Source organism: Elephantulus edwardii, unplaced genomic scaffold (assembly GCF_000299155.1).
Source record: "Elephantulus edwardii isolate Elephantulus edwardi_28Jun2011 unplaced genomic scaffold, EleEdw1.0 scaffold00389, whole genome shotgun sequence".
Lineage (NCBI taxonomy): Eukaryota > Metazoa > Chordata > Mammalia > Macroscelidea > Macroscelididae > Elephantulus > Elephantulus edwardii.
Window position 1 is genome coordinate 804,817 of NW_006400139.1, and position 5,304 is coordinate 810,120.

Genomic DNA, 5,304 nt, shown 5'->3' on the forward strand with positions numbered 1-5,304 from the left:
ATTTTTGAATGGTTGGTATGCATTTGAAAGTTGGAAAAGGAATATAAAAGGCCAAAGGAGAATCAGCACCTTTGGATTGTGGTAGTGGGGAAGAGCATTGAATATCCCATGAACTGTGAAAATGATGATCAATCCTGTCTTGGAGGAACTGCAATCAGGATGCTCTTTAGAAGGAAAAATGGTAAAACTTAATCTCACATTCTTTGTACATTAGGGTGTCAGAACCCTAGGAAATTGGCATTGTAGCCATTGCACTAGCTCCCTCTTGGGGGGTGGGGCATGGTCTCCAACTACCTTAAATGAAGACACAAGATCTTGCAAATTAGCCACAACTGTAGGGCCAATATAAGAAAGCCCCTTCCACTCTGTGAGGGATAGTGGTGACAACGTTGGAATGACTGTATGTGAAAGATGGTGCTTGAATGTGAAGAGGCTGTGGTACTTCTGTGAAGAGACTGTGGAACAGCTGATTTGTAACTGCTCTGAGATAAAGGCTAGAGTTAAAGATTTTGCTTGCTGGATCATTAGAGGAAAAGTTAACTTATAACTGCTCTGAGACAATGTTTGTGGGATGATTAAAAAAACAAGATGCTTCTTGTATTTATGCTGCTAAACTGAATTTGGACTTTTACTAATTGGGGAATGTTGTTTTGTAAATCTGACTTGGGACTGCTGGACTAAACCTAGACATGGACTGGATGATTCTTCTTCTCCCTAACTCTCCAACTTTTCTCCCTATAGAACCCAAAATTGTAAGTAAAGTCTGTGAGTCAATGAATATTGTATTGAATGACTGGTAGGAAGAGGTGTACAGGAGCATGGCAGGTCACACATCTTATGGAGAAGCTATTTGTTTGCTCCATGGATATTATTGATTGAGGCTGTTACCAATTATAGCTTGCTTGTCTCCACAATCCGCATTCTTAACACCACCACTCAGGAAATCAAAAGATTAATTACATTGGGAAAATCTGCTGTCAGGGACTTCTCCAGAGTGCTGAGAAGCTATGATGTCAGTCTAGAGACTAAGGAGCACCTAATCCAGCCCACAGTCTTCACAATTCCTTACTTGTGTCAGAGATCTAGACAATGACTAAGGGTGATGGAAGAAGAATTGATGCTTTCAAACTGTGGTGCTGGAGAAGATTCTTAAACATACTATGAACTGCCAACAAAACAAAAAGGTCTGATTTGGAGAGGGTGAAACCAAGATTCTTCTTTGAGGGTAGGATTTTGAAACTCTGTCTCACATACTATGGGTAAGTAACCAGAAGAGGTCTGTCCTTGGAGAAGAATATTATTCTTGGAAGGGTTGAGGGATAGCACAGGAGAGGAATACCCCAGATTAAATGGATTGATACAGTAACTGAGGCAATGGGAGTCAGTGTGTTGGAATTAGTGAAACTGGCTCAGGAAAGGTCCAAGTTCAGACCTGCTGTAGACAAGGTCACTATGCATTGCAGGTGACAGCATGGCACATAACAGAAACAACAGCATGGATATTATTGATGGAGACAATTTTCCTTCATAAGGCAAGTAGAAGTCAGATTCAGCCATTCCTATGTTACACTGGCTCCTTTCACAGACATGTTGTTAGATGGGACCAGTCCTTAGAAAACACAATAAGCTAGGAAAAGTGTAGAATCAAAGAAAAGGTGGAAGACCATTAACGAGATGGATTGACAATGTTCATAGCAGCATTATTCACCATTGCAAGAACATGGAAACCGACCAGATGTTCAACCACAAATGAATCGATTGAGAAGTTGTGGTACATTCATATAATGGAATACAATGCAGCATGCAGGAGTAATCATTTTGTAAATTACTATCTAACTCGGGAGGAACTGGAGAGCATTATGCTGAGTTAACTAACTCAGTCGCACAAGGACAAATACTGCATAAAACCTTTATTGTAGAATGAGTATGAGGATCCAAGGTGAAAGGGAGGGTAGAAATAGGGAGGTAAAGATGGGGGGTAGGGTGTTAATCATAAGATCATACAATTTGATCGATGGGTGGGTGGGGTGGAGGAATTGAGAAGGATCTTTTGTGGAAAAAAATGTATTAAAACTTTGTAGATAAATCAGAATAAAAAATTTAAAAAACCCAAACAAGATAGATTGATACAGGGGCTGTAACAGTGATTTGAATCATGACAGAGAAGGTGGGGATGTCAGAGGATAAGGCAAGTTTCTGAACTCTTGTTTATATGATCACTATGGTCGTTATACATCACAGGCAACTCAACAACACATAACAACAATAACTTACTGTATTGGTTGTTTTATATTTAAGCCTCCTGTCTAGAGTCAACAAGACCTCAGAGAAGCCCTTTGTAATTAAAGTTGCTTGTTATCTTTTGCAGGAACATTCTTCTTAGTGGTAGAGCACTTTTCTGTCAATATGCTGCTGCACTGAGGTAACCTGGGGTTGCTGTGATGCTGAACCTTGTGCCACTGGGGTGTCAAATGTCATAACAGTTACTTATGGTGAACAGTGGGTGGTGGAGCTCCCAGTTTAAGATAGTTTAAGACAGGTTTGGAAGCAGGAGTGACATCCACTTCTTAAACAATATGCCTCTGGAAACGAAGAACTTTGGTAAATGTTTATAGTTAAAAAAGGTTTCAGGCCTTTTGTTTATAGGGTCGCTATGAATCATGCTTGATTCAAAGGCAATCATCAAAAACAATGAGTCAAAGTCAACTATATGGCACATAAGAGCAATAAAAAACATTTAATATGTCATATTCCACAAGAAATTTAGGAATTATTGATAATAGTTATGACAATGATGAAAAAAGATGACAAATATGACACTGGGGTGTTTGTAATATTTTTTGCCTAAATTTAGCAAAGTAAGTATCACAATATCATGAGATAATGGTATCTCAAAACTTCAAATACTTTATTTTTAATAAAAAACTCTTGTGCAAATAAATCACCTCCCTTATTATATTCACTACTAACAAAATGGTAATAATGATAATATATAATTAAGCATTATTACGCAGATGAAATAATCTTGTTTGCTGAAAGTAAAGAACACTTGCATAGCTTGCTGCATAAGATCAAAGATTACAGCCTTCAATAAGGATTGCTTTTCAACATCAAAAAAAAACAAAAATTCTAACTATGGAACTTACAGGCAACATCATGATAGAATAAGAGATTGAAACTGTCAACAACTTCATCTTACTTGGATCTAAAATCAATACCTTGGTACCAGCACTCGGAAGATCAGGAGATATATTGCACTGGGAAAGTCAGCAATCATTGCAAATTATGTTGTTGTTGTTGTTGTTATGTGCCATTGAGTCATTTGCGACTCATAGTGACCCTATGTACAACAGCCCTAAAGTCTGTTCTGTCCTGTGCCAATCTCATTGTCTCTGACACACTCATCCCAATTATCCCAGTCACCGAATCAATCCACCGCACAGAGGGCCTTCCCCTCCTGTGCCTGCCCTCAACCCTCCCAAGCATGATGTCGCTCTTCAAGGGCCTGTCCCTCTTTACAACATGACCAAAGTATGTCAGACGAAGCCCCAGAATCCTTGCTTCCAAGAAGCAGCCCAGTTTAACCCTCTCCAAGATGAATCTCTTGATTTTCTTAGCTTTCCATGGTACCCTCAATACTCTTCTCCAACACCACAGCTCAAAGGTATCAATTCTCCTTCTATCCTCCGTAGTCATTTCCTGGCTGCTGGTGCCAAGACTGTCGACTATGGAGCCAAGCAGACTAAAGCTGTGAACAATCTCAATCTCTTCACCATCCATCCTGATGATGCCAATTGGTCCAGTGGTGATAATCTTTGTCTTCTGGACATTGAGCCTCAATCCATATTGAAGGCTGCAGTCCTTGACACTCTGCAGAAAGCGCTTCAGGACCTCCTCAGTTTCAGCAAGCAAGATTTTGTCATCTCTATAATGTGGATTGTTGATAAATCGTCCATCCACCAATCCTGATGCCGCATTTCCCCTCATAGAGCCCAGCCTCCCAGATGATCTGTTCTGCATACAGATGGAAAAGGTATGGAGACAGGACACATCCCTGGCGTACACCCTTCCCAATTTTGAACCATGCAGTGTTTCCTTGCTCTGTTCTGACGACTGCCTCTTGGTCCAAACATAGGTTTCGCATTAGCATGATCAAGTGTTCTGGGATTCCCATTCTTCTCAGAGTCAGCCACAGTTTTTTATGGTCCACACAGTCAAATGCCTTTGCATAATCAATGAAGCATGGATATACATTCCCCTGGTACTCCCTGATTTCAGTCAAGATCCATCTAACATTGGTTACAATATTCCTAGTACCACGACCCCTTCTAAACTCAGCCTGGACTTCTGGCAATTTTCTGATAGGAAAGGGTATTTTAAGAGGCAAAACTTTCTCAACAAGGGCAAAAAGAAAGTCCATAGAATCAGAAAAAATATTTAGCAATTTCATTTCAAACAAAGGTTTCATAACTGGAGTTAACAGAATATTGCAGTTCTCTCTCTCTCTCCCCCCCTCCCCCTCCACCCCTTCCACACCCAGTTGGTAGCATATTTTTTAAATGGGTTAAAGATAAAAAGACTCTTCATAAAGGAGGATATTCAGGTGGCTAACAAACACAGGAAGAAACGTTCAAAATCACTAGAATTTAGAGAGATGACACAACTCAACATAAGATACTATCTCACCCTCACAGTAGCAGCAGGAAAATTTAACAACACAGCAAACAAATGTTGGTGATGATATGGAGAAATTGGAACTCTCATGCACTGCTGGTGGGATTGTAAAATGGTAAAACCACTTTGGGAAGCAGTTTGCTGCTTCCTAAAAAGCCTGAACATAAAGATCACATGTGACCCAGGTATTCCACTGGTAAGAATACAAGCCAAGGAAATCAGAACTAAGACATAATGGAGATGTGTTCCAGTCATAATAGTGTTAATCATAATAGCAAGAAAATGGAAACAGCCCAAATGACAATCAACAAACAAATGGACTGAGAAATTGTGGTACATTCATACAATGGAATATTATGCAGCATTAAGGAACAATAATTTCATAACATACTACATGAAAGAGTCTAAGAACATTACGATGAATGAAATAATTCAGTCTCATAAGGAAAAATACTGCATAAAAACATTATCAAGAAAATAGGAGAATAATTGAGAAAGATATATATAAACATTTAAAAGGGGAAGGGAAGAAGGAAATGAAGGGATGAAAAGGGGAAGGGAAGAAATCATAGCAGAAGCTAGTGGGTAGAGAAAGATGCAGGAATAGGAAAGATTCAATGGGGGCTTAAA